The sequence below is a fragment of the Rattus norvegicus genome, chromosome 9 (assembly GCF_021556685.1).
Source record: "Rattus norvegicus strain SHRSP/BbbUtx chromosome 9, alternate assembly SHRSP_T2T, whole genome shotgun sequence".
In the NCBI taxonomy this organism is placed as follows: Eukaryota; Metazoa; Chordata; class Mammalia; order Rodentia; family Muridae; genus Rattus; species Rattus norvegicus.
In genome coordinates, this window is record NC_141542.1 from 31111736 (window position 1) to 31131126 (window position 19391).

Here is a 19391-nt window from a genome sequence, read left to right on the forward strand (position 1 = left end):
TAACAAGTTCTTGTTAGAATGTTTGCTTTGAAGTAGGTATTTAGGCCATGCTGGAAGCAAACAGAACTAAACCCCAGGAAAATGTAAAGTAAGATTTAAAAACCAAGTTCAAAAAACTTTTCCTTGCCCCAATAATTATAGCTTAAAAAAATCTCTAAGGATGGAGCCTTCCATTTAGTGTTTTAAGGATGATGTCACCACTGGCCAGCCTGGATGGAGCTGTGTCACACAGTGCTTTGCTAGGTGACAAGGTGGACATATGTCCTCTTCTGCTTGGCTCTGCCCTGGGTCTAAGTCCTGGGCAGGAGGACCACCCACACTGTTCTGTGGCCCAGCCAGGGATCTGCTCCTGGGGCTCCTGCAGCCACTGTGTGCACTGGTGCTCCCATCACTGACTGCTGCCCAGCTCCTCCTTTGGAGTATCTGTTGTTGAACTCAGCGCAGCACATCCTTCTTGCATTCTCAGCCCCAATAGGAGGTTGCTCATCAATTCCCAATGCCTGTTCTCAGCTGGAGCCAAGATCAGACCCTCCATTGCACTCTTTGGACCCTGTGCTATTGAACTAACCATTTCCTCAGGACCCCTTGACTCTTGTTTGTCACTTGTATTGCTCTGAATAAAAGAAGGTAAACATTGCCAGTGCTCACACAGCCCATTCTGTGTGCCTCACAGCAGGGGAGTGCTGCGGGGTCATTCTGCCCACAGGTACAGCATGAACACTGCTTTCCTGGCAGACTCTCTGAGCACCAGTTCTCACTGGGAGACTCTGAGGAAGCATTCTCAACACTGCAGGAGGCTTCTGTGTCCTGTACCTTCAATCATGGCCCTCAGAAAGGCAAACAACCTGTCACCCCACAAGGGAGTGGTGCTACCAAAAAAGCTATCTTTGCTAGTAATTTTTCTCAGAGGCAACTCTTCCAGTGCCCAGAGATCATGCCTTGGGACTCTAAGAAGATATCCATGGATATGGCTCAAAGTGGTGACTCTGCTGCATGGAGAATTCTAAGCAGTAAGCAGTGTCTGAGCTAGAACCCAGTACTAAGAAGCCAGTGGACCCAGGCACACTTTCTATTGTACTTGCTTTGAGAAACTGGCAAATTATTCTGGGATTAGCAGGAGTGGCTTGTGGGCAAATACTGTTATTATGTTCAGAAAACTTGTGTGTTTGTCCATCCATCCATCCATCCATCCATCCATCCATCCATCCATCCATCCATCCTCTGTATAAATGCAGAGAATTCTAAAACAGTTATCATACCCATAAATGATAAATGGAGAAGACCTCTTTCCCCTTGCGAGCACACTGCTGCGATCCAGGGAAGAAATAGCTCCCTCCTAACCACTGCAGGAGACCCTTATGTGCACCATTACCCACCAATCTCTAACAAGCTGTCCATCATATGGCAGGGCCTCTGGTTTTCTCCAGTACATGGGAAAGCAGAGGTGGGAGATGGCTCTTCTCCATCTCACCTTCTAATTTATACAACAAAGGTAGACAGCAAAGTGCAGCAGGAGGTGCTCTGTGGCACCCTGGTGTCCACAGCCTGTCACCCTCTTACTGCTCACTGTGCTCTTCTTAGCGAATTAACTTTATCTGGCTAACACTGTGCAAAGAAATACCTGAGTTTCTGTTGATAGAACATTGCTGCCTGCACTGCCACACACAACTTCCACCCAGCGGGAACGCAGGCCAAAGCAAGAGTTTCAGTCCTGACTAAGGAGATTTCCCCAGGAGTGGCAGCTCAAGATTTGAACATTGCATCGCAAGGTAATTTCACTTTAGAGAAAACAAAATTCAGTTACCAAGTAACAGTAGTAAAGTATAAATGTAAATACTGATCTCTCTGAAACTGTGCAACTCTGAAATGCACATAATGGTAAAGTTTATTCCTTAATAAAACTAGAAAAAACCAAGCATGCTAGCAGTTCCTTCTGGTTTATGCCTATGGATAGTGTTTAGATCAGATTTTGCTGTGTTAAAGTCACTTATTCATTGTAACATGCTGATCACCAGAGAGTATACATTTTTGAAAATATTAATAACTACATAAGTGCATGTTTTATACCATGTCCCAGTGCATGGTCATACCATGTTTCCTGTTTATTGGAATGGAGACTTTCCAGATTAGTCATTGACTATTGTAATAGCACGGCAGTGAACATTCTTAAGTGAAGATTCGACACTTTCATTTACGAAACATGTATGTGTATGTACACGTGTATGTGTGTGTGCATTTTTCTGAATGTATAATCTAAGCAGCAGAGCTTCGAGCACTGTGATGAGCTTGCATTTCAGCGTGAAAGCCCTTGTGAGTTAAACTCATCCCCGTGTAATGCTCACATGTGAAGACCCATGTGCTCCCAGCCTTAGAGGAGCAGAGCTGTTAGAGATAAGGTACTACTTGTTAGTGTGTATCCCACCCCTACCATTAACCGGAGGGCAGAGTTTCCTTGCAGACATTTTATTTGGGCTCCCTTTGAAGACTGCAGACTCTAATAACAGAGAGTTTGGTATACAGAAGATCATTGTAAAGACCCTGCTACACATATGAATTCCCTGCTGCTTTAAGCCATCTACTTGATGAGGCCATAGAACTCTTGATGCACAGCTACCATTGAAAACACTTAACACAGAATAACATGTGACCAGCAAGTCTACTTTTAGGCACAAACCCTAAGGAATTGAAAGTAGAAACCTACAGAGTGTAGGGATGGAGAGATGAGTGACTCAGTGGTTAAGAAAATTGGTTGCAAATTGTGAGGACTGACATTTGGATCCTGGCACCCATGTAACGCACTTTACAAATGCCTGAAACTCCAGTTTCAAGGGATCGACCATCCTCTGCTAGTCTCTGAGTGTACAGGTGTGTGCATGTGCTCACGCCGACATATACATGAACACATAAATACATTGTGGGCTAGAAGATGCTTGAGCAGGTAAAGGGTCTGTTGTCAAGGCTGATGACTTTAGTTTGATTTCTAAAAGCTGCATGGTGGAAGGACTGAATTGACTTTTTCAAGTTGTCATTTGACCTCCTGTCTTAGTTAGGGTCTTATTGCTGTGAACAGACACCATGACCAATGTAAGGACAACATTTAATTGGGGCTGGCTTACAGGATCAGAGGTTCAGTCCATTATCATCAAGGCGGGAGCATGGCAGCATCCCGGCAGGCATGGTGCAGGAGGAACTGAGAGTTCTACATCTTCACCCAAAGGAAGCCAGGAACAGACTGAGCATCCTCAGGCAGCTAGGAGGAGGGTCTCCAAGCCCACCCCCACAGAGACACACTTCCTCCAACAAGGCCACACCTAATAGTGCCACTCCCTGGACCAAGCATATGCAAACCATCACACCTCCTAATGTACACATCTCACACACACACACACACACACACACACACACACACACACACACACACAGTGTTAAGAAATTAAAGAAAGTATTTGTAATAGCAGTATTTACATTAGCCAAGTGGTAGAAATGACCCATACATCCTTCAGTGGATGGAGGGATAGTAAAATGCAGTATATAGGTACAATGGGATATTTACTACTCAGCTTTAGAAGAGAATAAAGTCTCAACACACTCCGGTAACAGATGGCTCCTGACAACACTATGCTGGCTGGAAGGGTCAGATAAGAATGCCGTGTCTCATATAATCCCACGTGGGCAGATGCTGACAATAGGCAAATTCATGGAGAAAGGAGAAGAGAGGTTACCAGCGGCTGGGAAAGAAGGGGATGCAGAAATAGGATAAGAATGCTATTTCTAGTTCTTATTTTAAAAATCAGTTTGTTGATACTGTATTTATTGCTTTGGGTTTTACAGTTCATGAAATTTAGTTGCTACTTCTGTCTAACCCCAAAAGGAAGATGCTGGGAGGAAGAGACAGTTGTGGAGGAAAGTACCTAAGGTAACTAAGGTCACCCTTAATGTCACTATATTTGGACATGAAGCTTAAGGGTCCTAACCTGACAGGCATGGTGGCCTAAAAAGAGGAAGCCCTCCATACACCCAGAGAGAGAACTGGCCACTGCAGACACAGTGAGAAACGGTTGGGTCAACTGCAGTTCACTGACTTAGCACCTTGACCATGGACTTTTCAGCCTGTAGCATTGTGAGAACTGAAGGTGAAATCATCCCACGCGAGGCCATAGTATTCATTAGGTGAGCACACAATTAATGCGTGTGTGGTTTACACATCTAGAGAGATGCAGCCAGTCAGACAGTGCTGAAACCGGCTCTGAATGAGGAGCCGGTTCTCCAGCCACAAGGGCTCATCAATCAAGCTGTCAAGCTTCCTTGTACACTTGAGCAGGCAGACGTCCACAGAGGTCATGGGACCAGTCCGAGGTCCTTTAGAAAGACTTGTGGCAGAGACAAGGACCAGAGTCCAGGCCTCTTGACTTCTGTATTTTTCAGTACACCGCATGACTTTGTAAGTCAAACCCTGAGCAGGTATTAGCAGTTAACATATTAATTTCATTCTCCTTAATAAAAGCTCTTTCAGAGGTTCAGCTCCATTTTCCTGGATAAACTGTTTTTCTCTACTCATATTTTAAAAGCACAAATCAATTTATCCACATAGGAAAAAATCAGAGAACTCTTTTGAGTGAGTACAAAGTGTAGGTGAGATGTAAAAGGAGGAGTGCAGACCCCATGTTGGGACACACATTTAGGCAAATGTTGGCTCAATTGTTCCTTTATAGCAGAGGCCTGAGTGCCCAAAGACACTACTCATGTAGGTGACTTGATTTCTAATGGTTGCCAATTTATAACATACAGAGGCACTCTAGAAAAATAATTAAAATGCATTTGCTTTCCAAATTAATCATTTATAGTCTAATTTAGCAAAGCATTACATCTTTATGATATTTAAAATATCAATTTTGATAAAACATCCTTATAAATAGACAAAGAAAACCAGATTAATAAGCATATGTGGCTTTACAGGGCAATAAAATAATACATTTTCATAACATTTAAAAATAATATAAAGTATAAAAATTGAACAATATTTTGTTTTAAACAGTTCTTATAGGAATTTTTATTTCACTTTTCCATTAGGTAAAGCTAACAGGCATGAAGATAAACACTGTTAATGATGTTGGCCCTGTGGAAGCATGCCAATGATAGCCAGAATGCTAGCGACCTACTACCAGCAAGCAAACATTTCTCTGAATACTTCTCAAGTGTTTTCTCTCAGATTCACAGAACTCTATCACTGGATGGAAGGTTCAACAAAGAACTCCATTCTGTAATTTTTCCATTTCATATTTCAGTCAGTTATAGGTTCAGCTTGTCCTGTATGATATGACAAAGAAGTAATGAAGCTGTTTGTCACCAGTCTTTTCCAAGAATGTGCTGCAAGTTCAATGTTAATTGAGGATGAGTTTCAAGTGTTTTGAGCAGAGGCAGCAGCACACTTGGGAGTGCGAGCTCATTCCTTACTCATTCACTCAAGGCAGAACTATGACCAGGGAATAAGATTATTCCAAAACCAAACCATTGTTTTATGGCTCTCACAGGTGCCATCCAACCTAAGACACATTCATCATCTTTATCCAAGTGAGTGGGAATGTGCTAGCAAGGTGATGCAGAACGGGCGAGCTGACTACGGCCGGTCTCCCGGGGAAAGTGGGAACAGTTTTGTTCCTCTCCTCTATGAGCTGTTCTGGTGGACTTAATTAGTTCTGAGGAAGCTGATTACCACAGGCCCATGGATGCCCAGGGACTCCGCGCTCCTTCCCTTTTCTAGAACACCCGTATAGGAGTGCTAGCACCCGTGACTGAGTCCTGCTGCTTAGGCGCTTTCACAGTCGTTATTCTAAAGGCAGCTGACACAGCTTCTAGACACCGTGCAAACGATGCATTTTAGTGACTCCTTAGCTGGGAGCTCAAGCTCCAGTTCTACCACTGTTTGTCCTGAGAGAAATAGCTTTTCTGACTCTCAGCTTCTTCTACAAAGTTTTACCTTCATCCTCTCCATCGTAACTTATATAACATAATATAATAAATATCATAATAATACCACCTTATATATTACAAAGAGCTTCACAAAATCTAACTCATCCAATCCAGACAGCTGCATAGAAAGGCTCTATATTTGCCAATACTTTATACAAAAGGAAAGCGAGGGTCAGGGGTAAGTTGCCCAAGGACAACAGCATTCGAGAATTTAAGTAAGATGATTGGTAATGCAAGGCACTGTTGTCATCCACTGCTTTTGGCTGTGGCAGGACAGCACATCAGAGTGGAGCATGAATGGCCAACAAGTCTGTAGCCGTCTTCACACTGGGACACAAAAAGAGAAGAGGCCACAGTCCTCTTGAAGCACCGGCTTCCAGTGACATGAGACCAGAGGGTCCACTGCCGCCCAAGAGTGCCACTGAGACTGAGGTTTCTGTGCAGGAACCCCTAGGGGCCATTCCAGATGTAAACTACAGCGGAAAGGACCTTTCAGATCGTACAACCCAAGCTCTAACTACAAACAGTTCTCCAACAAGCATCGAGACTCCATGACGCAGACAGCAAACCAGGCCTTCCACCTACTTCAAGGTAGAATGCGATAGCATCTCTGTCCTACTTTGCTTTTCTCATGTTTTATCACTGTGTGTGAGTGTGCATGCATGTATGTGTGAAATTCCTCTCAGATAAAAAAGTGGGAAAAGGCATTTACAGTTCCTATATTTAAACAAGAGATTAGAACACATTAGAACAGATTAGTTTCGCAGAGTAGCTAGAGAGATGGCTGCGGTCGCTGTGTGGGCTACAAATGAGGGCAGGAGGACATCGTGGGACATGTCATGTACTGCACATATCTCTTCAGGTCACAGGGCCAGAGCCCCTTTTGCACCTATTTCACACAGTGCTAATTTCACTAGTGAGTCCATGATTTAAAATGCCAGTAGCCTGAAGGTCAGAGACTGGCTAAGCCTGAGGCTCAGAGAAGGCAGACTGCCTGGAGTCAGGATTGCAGAGCTGAGCTGTGATGATTCACGCCAAGGTCTTACTGAAGATCCTGCTGAGGGTAAGCAGGCTAGGGAGCAAGCTTGGATAGACAGAGAATGCAGGCCTCCTCTCTATGGTGAGCACATACACTTGGTAGCTTTGGGAAGGGCTGGGTTTAGCCTCCACTCTTTAAGCAGTCTCAGGTTTATTTGTCAAAGTGGATTAAAAGAAAAAAAGTCTGAATTGCCCTACAGTACATTAGTCATCCTATAGAAATTCAATGTTACAAAAATGTTCACTTAACATGGGCATGAACAAAGAGTAAGCTATGCTCAGGACTCTATGGCTGTGGTTCCTTGTTACACAGAAATCTCTGTAAAATGACCGGTTAATATAACGCTAAAGCCTGATACCCAGCACCTGTAGCCATGGAGAATGGATGAAGCTGGAGGCAGTGTTTTCTGGGGCTGCTCTGGTATGAAATGGGACATCATTTAAAGCAAAATCATGAAATACTATCAATGAAGATAAATGCCAACCTTATGGTTCCCTTTGCACAATCTCCATGCCCAGGAACCCTGGTTCTGACCTCAGCACCCAGCAGTGAAAAGCCACCCCTCGATGGCGTGTGTCGAGCCAGGTACAGCTCATCTTCTAACCCCTCACTCATTGTGTGCCTTTGTCAGGCTTTCCTGTGGGCTCCCAGCTCGTCACTATGGAGCATCCCCTGTCACTCCTGTCTTGGGTAGTCACTGTCCATCCCATTTTACTTTCCTGGATTGCTTCTTTTGGACTAAGCTAGCTTCCACCCAATGGGAGCACTTCATCAGTTCCTGTGCAGAACTGAGGCCAGTAGACAAGGCCCAGAACTAACTTGTCAGCCATGTAACTAAGTCACCTTAGGGGGAATTGTCCACCTTAAGGAATACATGGCTACACATATGGTGGACTCTATGCCAGAACTGCCCAGCCAAGATGGTCCCAAGTTCTCGGCTCCTAGAAATCACGAGACAACAAACAACCACTCTGTGTTAACAGACTAAGTTCTACAGTGTCTTACTACAGATGAAATCAACATAATACAATATTATACAATAAGGCTAATAACAACCAACCACAAGAGCGTGCAACAGTTACTGTGATTCTTCTACAATTAGTGAGCTATCGGTTTTATAGACTAGACTACCACTGCTAATGATCAGAGATGACAAAAGCTAACAGTCATATCACTTTATCCTAAGCTGCTGACCTTTTGCTGTATTGGCATTATATATTTGGGAGGTGACATCTTTCAAGATGATCACACACACAAGATGGTGACTGTTGTTTGTAAAATGTTGATGTCACTGGTTTGGAAAACCCATGATTTGTTTTAAAAAGTAATGTATATTTATTTATATTTTCTCAACAAAGGTATTAAACAGAAAGAAAGTTAGATGTTGTGGCTATGAAGAAACTGGGTGGAGGCCGGTGGTCTAAAACAAGGCAGATTTGACAGAGCAGCAAGAAAACAAATGTCTTTGCCAAAATCCATTTCAGAGACTTTGTGAAGAAGGGAATCTTAATAATTTTCCATATGTGCAAAGGGCTTATTTTCAACCAGTACAAAAATACAGCAAGATTTTTAGAAAGACCATTTTTTTTCCCCCAGAAAGCACTAGGTACTGGGCACTGAATCTCAGTTACACACAGAAAAGAAACAGTCCCTATGAATTCACGGAGCTTGTCTGCTTGCCAGCAGCTTGCTATTTCACACTGGTATATGAGGAACGTATTTAAGGAGACTGCCAACTGTGTAGTCCTGCTTCCTAAATTAGACCCATTCCATGAAAAAGGAACCTTCCTTTTACACCTCACAGTCTTCACTGCAGGCCAACTCTGAGTCTAGGTCTCTGCACACGACTGGGGAAGGGTCAGTTTACACAGCTCTTGATACATCATATGTGCAAGACTTCAAAACAGCTGAGGTAAAGATTTCAGAAAATCATCAAGATTCTTGGTAGACAGAACTATCCTTTGGCTCAGCCTTACTGTGATCTGATACTTTCTTTAAAATAATAAAAAGAGAGATTGAATTAGTGTGTGTGTGTGTGTGTGTGTGTGTGTGTGTGTGTGTGTGTGTGTGTATCCTCAGCAACAGGACACCCCTGGGTCCCTGGGGAGGCTGGAAGATGATGTGGGTCCTCTGAGAATCATGTGTAATAATGACTGTGTCTATGCCTGGGTCCTCAGGAAGAGCTGAAGTATTCCTAAGGGCAAAGTCATCTCTCTTATCTATTTAACAATTCTGAAGCACAGTAATGATAACATTAAGTGATAAGTCTTTCCTTCATTTCTGAACATTTATCTTCTTACTTACAGCCATGAGGAAAAGTAATGTATGATTTATTGCAAGCCCATTAAAATTCCCATGATATTCTTTATATAACAGAAAAGCAAACAGCCCAAACCCAGAGCAATCCTAAATGCACAGAAAGCTCCAAACAGCCAAAGTACCCCTGAGCAAATAGCAGTGCCAGAGGCTCACGGAAGTCCTACTGCAGAGCCATAGTGACACAAGCAGTATGGTGCTAGCACAATAAACATTCACGCCAAAGAAAAGGAACGGTGAGCCGAGAAATAAGCCCACACAACAATGGCTACTTGAATCTTGACAAAGGTATCACACACAGTATAAAGGAAAAAAAAAAGACCATTTTTTTCTTTAGTAAACGGGGCAGGAAAACTGAATACTAAAACTGATTTTTAAAAAATTAGATAGAAGGACTAGATACCAACCTCTCACTTTTCACAAAACAAACAAAAAACAAAATAGCAATAAACAAAAAACAACTCAAACTGGATCAGACACCTTAATGCCAGACCTTAAACTCTGAAAATAGTAGAAGAAAACAGGAAGAAACAGGCAAGGGTTTCTGAGAAGTTCTCCGTAGCTCAGGATGGGGGAGAAGGGTGACAAATGACATCATGGATTAAAAAGCATCACAACTAAGGGGACCAGCTGGAGTGAAGATGCAGCAGACAAGGAACAAGCCTTTGTCAGGTACTGATATCCACACTACACAAAGATCTGACAGTAAGCGGTCAAGCAAATCGGACAGCTCACAAAGGAACATATACAAATGGCCAACAAAATGGCTGAAGAATATTCAGGAGCCTTAGCCATTAGGAAATGCAAACTGAGACTACATGGAGATATCCTCTTACATGGCTACCATGTAGAAAATAGCCAACAATAAATGATGGGGAGGGTGTGGGGGACACGGGATCCTGATACACTATTGATGGGTCCAACCACTACAGAAGGCACACACTTATGTGCATACACATGGATATAAACCACTCAATGGTTTAATCTATTTTTTTTCAATTTTAGTATGATGAAAACATGATATATTCCTTGTAGAAATTATAGTTGAAACTGAACTTTGGTCTTTTCTTGGGCTGGTCTACATATGGTACAATGTCATCTCATGCTGCTTGGGATGGCTGCAAGGTTAGATGATCAATTTACCTACAATTTTACAAGTTATGGTGATGGTTCATTCATTCTCTTTATTTTTTACTTACTTGAGGGATAAGTAGGTTACAGATGCTGGCTTTTTCACAATGCAAATGAGCAGAGACTCATAGACTTGTACTTAAAACCTAGACATGGGCTGGGGAGAAGGCTCACCCGACAAAATGCTTGCCATGCAAACATGGTGATCTGAGTTTGATCCCAAGAAACCACAAAAAAAGGCAGGTATGTTGGTGTGTGCTTGTGATCTCTACAATGGGGAGGTAGGGACAGATCCCTGGGGCATGCTGGACAGCTAGCCTGGCCTACTTGAAAAGCTGCAGGTCAATGAGAGATCCTCTCCATCAACCCATTGCCCCGAAACCACCTCAAACCAGGTGGATGGCTTCTGAGCACTGGAGTCTCTAAGACTCATGCAAAAAGAGCGGAGCATTTTAGTTTCACAGTAGGCTACATGACAGAAATACCAGTAGGCTATGAAATGACTGGCTCTTTAGTGTGTAAGTACCGTGTTTAAGTTCAAAACACGGTAACACTGGACCAAACAGTGAAATCTGGGCCTTCACACTGGTAGAGAAATTAGTACAGCCTTTTAGAATGCATATGGGAAGTTCGTGCTGAAGGCCACAGGTGTTCTCTAGGAAGAAGGCTGTTGCCTGCATTCTGTGGCTGAGCAGCCACTTCCCACACCTCTTCTAACTCCCTGTCCTGGGATAATCACAGGCATGGGTCAGTTCTGTCTACCTGTGAAGCCTTACTTCCTCCCCATTCTTTCCCACAGCCCAAATCTACAGCGGTGCTTCCCACTCTCCCATGTTAGCTCCTGCTTTGTTCTTGTCAGACTATCTTCCCAGCCACCTATCTTTCCCCCAAGGTTCCTCATGCTGTGTCAACCATGGTTTCTAGAGCTTTCATATATGTGTGTGTGTGTGTGTGTGTGTGTGTGTGTGTGTGTGTTTGTGTGTTCATGTGTGTGTGTATGTGTACATAGGCATTCTACTACAGACTTCCAGTTCAGGATTATTTACTGCTTATAGTTTGTATTTCAAAATCACTAAGCATTGTTTTAATTTTCCAATTAACTTTTGATGACAAAAGGGAAGCCGTTCAAACATGTATACCCTCTAACTCATTTCATAGAATTTAAGAAAATATCAAGAAACAACAACACCAAGTTCCCTGCACCTCCAAATAATTCATCTACATTGCTTTTCTAGCAACGGTGTGCTCTGGTTTATAAAGGCAGGAGCTACTCTCTGCAGACACAGGCTTTAAGAATAGTATGAGCTTTCTCCTTCACAGTTAGGCAAAAACTTTAATTTCCTTGTTCAGGTTATTTTTTAAAATTTTATTTAGAAAAGACATTTTCTTCTAAGCAAAGAAAGAAAGAAAGGAAGGAAGAAAGAAAGAGCGAGCTTATTTCCTTTGTGAGTGAAATAGCCAAGCAGAGAGGTGACTGTGGTAAGCTTCTTGTTTGTCTGTGCTGTAAGCGACTGCTAACATTGTTGGGTTAGCTTTTGTTAATGTTATCAACACCAACGATTGACAGCGTGATTCAAAACTGATTTCATTGCCTCAAGACCATGGCTGACTATTGATCTGACTCTACTGCTGTTGGAACTCTTCTCCTCTATTTCCCAGCTCCTCAGAACAAATCTCTTCAGCTGATTTTAGTCAACAGGCCCACACTAGGGATCTGACTGGTTGCAAAGTTAAATTTGTTCTTTCTTTGGGCAGATCCAGAAAACAAGATAAATAATTTTCAGATGATTCTAAAGGATTTCATTACTGGCAAAGTTGTGACCTTAACTCAGTGTAACAAGTTCAAAAGTCTGCATTGCTCTGAGGCAATGCATAGAATATACTATGATTTAGCTTGTCTTTTCTCAGCTCTATTGATGTCACTACGATGGTTTTGCTTTTGTGATTTTTTATTATATAAATAAAGCTAATTTAAAACTTTCATTTTTGAAAGTTTAATAGGGTTATATTTTTATAAAAATTTATTTTTATGTGTATGTTTGCTTGCATGTATGTATGTGAACCATGTGTATGCCTGGTACCTGTGTAGGGCAGAAGAGCGTGTTGGATTCCTTGGATCTGGAGTTACAGACAATTGTGAAACATGTAGTTTCTGAGAAAAACACTCTTAGTGGCTCAACTAGCTCTCTAGCCTCTAGGATTCTAGTCTCATTTTCAATAAAAGCATCCGTGGTTCCAAAGGCAGTGTGGCCAGCTAGCTGCTCACAGACTCTTGATATTATACTTTACACACAGACCTACAGATATACTGATTGAAGAGCAGTATAAACTCTTAATGATACTGTGCCAATTCTGAGTATATCTGGAGGCCAGAATGTTAATATGGAACTAAAATACAGCTTGGCACCCCACACTCCTAAGCTGCTTCCAGCTACACCGCACTGCCTTTCACTTAGGGGCAGGCTAAGCAACAGACCTCTAGGACACAGCAGTCTTTTCTCTGTGGATAGGATGTGGTAGAATATTTCAAACATGAAAATGGTCATTTTAACTATTTATAATGAATTATATTCTATTTGGGGGCAGGGTCTTGCTGTGTATCCCAAATTGGCCTTCAACTCATCCTCCTCTTGCTGTGGCCTCCCTCGTGCTGAGATCACAAGTGTGCTGTGCCCTGTTGCCAGTCTATTTTATTTTAAGTGTGCATTTCAATAGTTGTATTTAAAATATCATCACGACCAGGATTACTATTTTCTATAACTTCTCCTTTACCCCTGACCAAACAATCTATATGGATAAAGTAATTTTTCCTTGCTGCTTCATGTCTAATAACTTATGATCTGTTCTCTGATGCTCTGAATGTCTGTCCTAGAAACTTCATGTATGTAGAACCATGTGGCAGTTGTGTCTGAATAACTGTACTCTTCCTCATGTTTTCATGGTTCTTCTGCACTGAGGCAGCCTGATTCCCTGGCCAGCAGGAAGAAAGAGCCAACCAGCCCCCCACCCTGCCTCCTAAGACAGGCAGACTCTGAGAACTAGTCTTCCTGCTGGGGGTGGCTGAGGGAAGAGGCTTCTTTACTTGTCTTTATCTGCCTATGGGGGTGAATACCGTTTTCACCTCAGCCAGAGCACACAGGGATACACTCCTTTACCTTGTGTTCCTCTTGACTGAGATTGTGAAACTCACCCTCCTACCCCTTTAGGTGGTAAAGGGACAGCATCTCTGGAGATAGCTGCTTTTCTTTGGCATAAAAAGGTTTATTTTCCTCCAGTGAAGAAACGTGGTGTCCCATCTTCAACCTGCTGCTATCTGTTTTTTGTTTTTGCCAAATGGAAAAACAAAAACAAAAACTAGAAGGTGGGAATTTCTTAATGGGGGTAAAGAGAAAAATGCCTCACTCAGAACATAGACAACTTGTGTGTGTAGGGACCTGAGATATTTTGTAGCAGCATGTGGGGTAATTTTCCAAGAAGAGTTTGAAAACAAGATGTCTAGACTTTTCTCCTAATTGATGGCTATACATAAAAATGCATCATAAAAATGTGTCTGAGACTGTACAGGGGTACGCATACCACTAACAAAGGCACTTTTATCAGAAAAGTAGGGCTGTCTATGCGATCTGTAACAGATCTGTTAATATTAACATGGTTTTGCTAATTGTGTTCTTCAGTTCTGTCAATTGGCTGCTTCTAGAGTGGATTGTGCCGCGTCAGGCCTTGCCACAGCCCAGCGGAGCTTCCTTCCTAAAACTGTGGCTTTAATAATGACTGAGAGTTAAACAGAACTCCAGTCCCCACTGGAAGCTTTCAGTTTAAAACTTATGGCTTATTAAATGGCCATGTGAATGAAACATTATTTCATTAAGTACATTGCAAAGAACAATATTCTAATCCAAAACTACTTTCCCTCCCAAGACGAAAAATGCTCCAAGAACATTTGTGGAAATAAGATTAGTTTTGTGTTAAGTTAAAATCATGGAGATCAGATGTTTCGTTTGTACTCCTCACAATACCTCCTGCCATAATCTCAAGGAAGTTTGAAGATTAGTCCAGAAGTCTTGGGGCCCAGCTCCTCCTCTCTCTGTTCAGACTACAAGGAGCTCTGTCTCAGTCCTGAATGAGGGGCTGAGTACCAAGTCAGCCCACGACAGTTAGCTTCAGCTAAGCCTGCAGTGTGACAGGAGAAGCAGAGGCTGGGTCCATTTCCTTCAATATGGTTGTTATGAACATTTCATTTTTACACAGCCGCCACTCCTGAGGAGACCCACAGATGGACAAGCAATGCCAGTAATAACAAAACATTCACTCCGCCTTCTGGCGGCCCTGGGGTTCTCTGTAAACTGACTTAGAGGTCGTAGAACACTCACTCATATAGGCCAGGGAGATTGAAACTGGACTCTGCCATTGCCACTGTTGTTCTATAAATCTGTGCATCCATTTGCACATATAAAAATATGTTTATATAATGCTCAAAGTAAGCAAAATGAAGCAAAGTGTTGTTTGTTATCCTGGCGGCTCCAAATGATTAGTGCCCCTCCTTCATCTTACCAGGACTGATGAGGAACAGGTTTCAGTAAAACTGGGAAATATAAAATATCTTGGAAGGAATTGGTGGGAGACTAGGACTGGATGAGAGAAAACTGGTCCATAATCTGAGAAATAGAAGAGACGGGATCTGTATTGCCAACATTACCAAGAACTCCCAGGGTCAGCAGACCTGCAAGCCTTCAAAGGAAAGTTTCCCTAGAGCTTGACTTTTACAGGAAGTACTGACATTCAGAATTCATGTTAAGACGGTGGCAAAATTCTTTCAACCAAGGATAGAAGAAATGCTGGTCCACTGTCAGGAAGGACAGCCTGAGAGAGTCTGTTCACCTAACCGTACAGTATTTCTCTTTCCACCAAGGGAACGGAAGAATACCTTTCAGTTTCATATGATGGGGAAGTCCGTGAATGTCAAACACCGAAAGCAGCAGATGGCAGAGATTCCGCACCATTCTTAATTTGGAGTGGTCTCCAAACCTGTCTTGATCCTCCTTCAGTAGCTAACTCAGCTGACTCAAGGTCGTCTTAGTCACTAGCGTAAGTATTACCACTGGACAATTCTGTTGGATTTCACTTGTGTGAAATGTTTCCTTTTCCCAGTGTGGCGTACAGTTTAAGATTGGACGGTGATTCTCCGTCAGTAGCAGCCCCAGGCTCAGTGACAGTGGCAGTAGGAGCTGCTTCCAGGTAAGGAGCCTTTTGCACCCCAAGTTGGAAACCTATAATTAAAGCAAGTTCACAATGCATTTCCATCATTCAGTTTTTCCTTTCAACCTAAAGTTTCCAACTCCTCTAAGCTCTTGTTCCTGGAAAAGCTTCTGGCAGTGACTTTTTGGAAGCCACAGTTTCTGCAGCTTTTCATCTTTTTACCATACCCTTCTGCCTCTAAGCTTCCCTCCCCACATGTGGTTAGTAATGCCACCACGGCCGGAAGTGAAACTTTGCTCAGCATGGACATGCTTGCCCACACAAAGGCAAACATGCAGAGCAGGGAAGGAGTCTAGTGTTCCCAGATCTCAAGAGACTCTGTGTTTCTGCCTTAACCATGTTATCATCATTCTATGTGCTAAAAAGACATGGAAACGGAACATTTCTCATCAGTCACAGGAAAGCTAAGCAGTGGGCCTGGGTCTCCATCTCCTACTCATGTTAGGCTAGGGCCTCCCCTCTACACTGCTCAGGAGTGTTTCACTGACAAGCTATTACTATAATCTATACTTCTGAATTTTCTTAAGATGTCGATGATCTTTAAGGAAAATGCTCATTGGTACTTTTTCCTAGCACACTCTATATATTGGGATTGTGCTGGATGCTTTCAAAGGTTCCTAATACTTATTTATAATTTGCTAATTTTCACAAGTGATAAAACTATGACTCAAGCAAGTTGACTCAAAATACTGGAAATCCATTAAAGACAGTAGGATGTAAAGCAGTAACGCGTATGACTTGGCGTTGATAAAAACTGGGCTTATTTAGGATATTTCTGAGGCTAACCTCCCAGGAATACATGCACACACACGAACACTGCATTGACGTTAGGGATCTCAGTGGAAAGCTAGGGCTTGCATCTCTGGTGCTCGTTTTCTAAGGACAAAAACCAACTGGTGTTGCCTTTCTGAAGGGCACGCTGCAGGCCTGACTGACAGCTTCACCTGGGCAGAGCACGGGTGCTCCACATACATTTCCAGGACTTTAAATGAGTCTAGGGAGTCTTTCGGAATAAATACCTCCAGGCTTGGTGGGACCACTGCCAACCAGTCTCATTGTGTTCTTTGCCTGCAACCATTTGTGAACTAGGATGCTGGGGTTTGTGGAGTCAGAGCATTTTAAAATGCTTCCCTACATTTTATGCATAATCATGAAGTTTAAAATTTCCGTCTACTACTGTATGGAATGGGAAAAAAGAGCAGAGAGACGCAAAGTTTCTGACGTGAGATATTTGAGCACATAAGACATTTAAAAATTGCATTGGTGGTGCATATAAGTTGGCTTCCTTACCAGCAAACTCACTTTTTAGGTAAGTGAACTGGCAGTGATGCACTGGTACAGCTGGCAGTCTGCGACATCAGCTTAGGTGGCATGTTCTACAACAGACTGACTTAGAAAACGGGCTTAAAGCGCTGCATCATTTTATCGTGCTTAAGAACTGGCTTTTTAGAAATGGGAATACTTTGAACCCACCACAGCTACCTTCAGCCACCTCAAGCCACTGGCTTTGCTCCAGGGAACAAGCGGGTCAGGGCAGCCGTGTGAAGCCCTCAAAGCTTAGCCTTTCTGATAAAACTTGCTGTATGTATGTAAGTATGTATGTATGTATGTATGTATGTATGTATATTATTTTAACATGAAGGGCCTTTTTTTTTCTGAGAAGTGAAAAGATGCTTTCATATCAGATTCAGCTCAAGATGCAGCCGTATTTGCAAAGGAAGGGCTCCCAGCAGCAGTGGATGCCAAAGATCCCTTCTCTCTTGCTTTGGTCTTAACTTGGCACAGTGCTTCAGATGGTATTCATTTGGAATAAGGAGATCGATGACATAGCCTGTCCAATCCTCCACTGTAAGTGGCTTTGCTAGGAGTGGGTATGGGCAGAAAATATAAATTCTTCTGTCTGTAGGCAACCAAAAGCATACCAACTCATCTTGGAGTAATTTAACCAATAAGATGATTTAGAGGACAGTTCAGTGGCACCATTTTTGGAAGGCAAAAGCTTAGCAGAAGGAACATAAATCAAAGGTGACTGGCAGGTAAAGGATATATGCAGCAATCAGCCAAGCCATGTGCACACTGGCACAAATTCAATAAGATCATTTATAAAATTTTTAAGGCAGAAGTACACAAAAGGGGGTCTGGTGCTAACTAAATCCACAGATAGCTTACATGCCACTGAAATAAACACTTCCAGATGCGGGTGTACAAAAACCTTTTACAGAAAGAAATGTTTTCTTTCATAAATCTGAAGGAGGGACTTTTAGCAGAAAGGGCAAGAAAAAAAAATCTAAAACTGAGACGAAGCCTCTTAGGGCTAGAAGTGCTCGCTGAGCGGTGACTTGTAGCTAATGGTGGGCTCTGCAGCCGTCTCCAGCCAGTAGCACCGAGCTAGGATGACTGGCCAATGTGTCATTCCACAAGTTCTGGAAAACCTGGACTCCCAGTCAGGGTTCCATTGTGTCTTTCTCTTTTGGGGATCAGGAGTAGGGACAGAAGTCTCTCACAGCTATCAGTGCTAATCCCAGATTAGGGGAGGAAGCTGCTGTACAAACCCTTCTACGCTGAAAGAGCACTCGCACCCTGGCTTGGTCACAGTCATCTTCCAGGAATGCGAGACCAAATTCGGCAGTGGATTAGGAAGTCAATTTGGTCATGAAACCAGCATAATACTCTGACTTTTGGGTCAGAAATGAATATCTCCATAAAATCAAACAGAAAGCTAGAGTGTCTTGTCTAGATTTGTGTTTAGGTCATTTATGCATTAAGCACTGTTTGTGCTCCTTAGCAAGCAAGCCTCCAGGGCACCAACCCCTTAGTCTCTGTGTTGTCTTTAAACTCGAGTTCTCGGCAAGCTGCTGCACACCGACTTTAATCCTGAAAGCATGTTAACAGTTTGCATGGTGGCACACATTATGTTCTCTCATGAAGAGAACATTTATTCTGCAGGACAAATAACTCCTGAACACACTTTGTCTTCTTCATTTTCACTATCCCTAGGTCAAGGAGACTCCAGGTCCTGTCACAGTGGCCACCTCTTTGGCGTTTATCACGCCATCTTGGGCAACTCTCTCTTCCTATTACCTTCTGAATTATATTCTCTAACACAGGACAGCTCAAATCTACTCCTTGCCCCCCAGGTTAAAATAACTCCTTGATGACATCAGTTATCTAACCTTTTAAGATGAGTCTAGGCGATCTTGTTTTGAATTAAACTCCTGGGGCTGGGGAAGAGGCTCCCGTGGCAGAGTGCTTGCTGAGTGTGCTCAGGTCTGGGGTTTCCTCCCCGCACAGCACAGCATGCACTGGGCGATGCTGGAGGAGGGTCCTCAGCACTTGAGGAGGAGGAGACAGGAGGATCAGAAGTTCAAACTCATCCTTGGCTACATAGGGAGTCTGTGGGGCTACATGGGACACTTGTCTTAAAAAAAACAAAACAAAACAAAACAAAACAGAAACAAGACAACCATTCTTGGAAGCTTCAGGTCTCTGGGTTCCTGTCAAGGGTGACTTTCTTTTTTTTTTTTTTCCGGAGCTGGGGACTGAACCTAGGCAAGCCCTCTACCGCTGAGCTAAATTCCCAACCCCAAGGCTGACTTTCATAGGTGCCTGAGCAGCCTGCTGCTTTCCAGAGTTGCATTTCTGCTCTCTCAGCCTTTTTAAAACTGTCACTCATTTGCCT

At 42.9% G+C, this 19391-nt stretch overlaps 1 protein-coding gene across 38 annotated transcripts in view; it reads right to left on the reverse strand.

The window, feature by feature from the left end:
- Supt3h (SPT3 homolog, SAGA and STAGA complex component) overlaps window positions 1-19391 on the reverse strand; it is a 335078-nt gene that overhangs the window by 36461 nt on the left and 279226 nt on the right. Inside the window, exon 13 of one of the 38 annotated variants that reach the window (XR_015628923.1) lies at window positions 15381-15723. The gene's annotated coding sequence lies outside the window, so the exon portion shown is untranslated. 38 annotated transcript variants of the gene reach the window in all.